Raw genomic sequence first — 564 nt, forward strand, 5'->3', positions numbered from 1 at the left:
AACCACAGCCATACACGTTATACGTACGGTATAGAAACCAGAGCCATACACGTTATACGTACGGTATAGAAACCAATGTTTCCATCTGCATTATTCTGTATATTTCAGCTGACTGACGACACCACTAGAGAACGAGACTAGTACCCTTTAAAAACATGAATTAAAAGCCTTTTGTTCATTAACACAATACATAATAATATATCTGGTCTATCACCACAATAACTCATTCTGTATCCAATTAAAACAGGGATAAAATAAAACAATTACAGCTTCTTTTTTTTGCTGCTGGAAAATAAATAAAAAACAGTACAATATTAAATAATAATACCCCTAAATATCCAGTGTTTTAAAAAACAAAATGTACTAAAATAGGTGGGAAAGTTGAACCAGTTTGATAGGAACCACTGCTGAACCAAATGCAGTAGTGCAAATGTTAATTTGTTCCCCCTTCCTGTCTCCCTCCCTACCTCACCCAGATCCATCACCATGGTGAAGCCGTGGGACTCATTGCCCCTTCAGTGTGTGTGCAAATACGTCGGTATGAGGGGGCCATAGCCCTACTCG

Source organism: Oncorhynchus nerka, linkage group LG15 (genome assembly GCF_034236695.1).
Source record: "Oncorhynchus nerka isolate Pitt River linkage group LG15, Oner_Uvic_2.0, whole genome shotgun sequence".
In the NCBI taxonomy this organism is placed as follows: Eukaryota; Metazoa; Chordata; class Actinopteri; order Salmoniformes; family Salmonidae; genus Oncorhynchus; species Oncorhynchus nerka.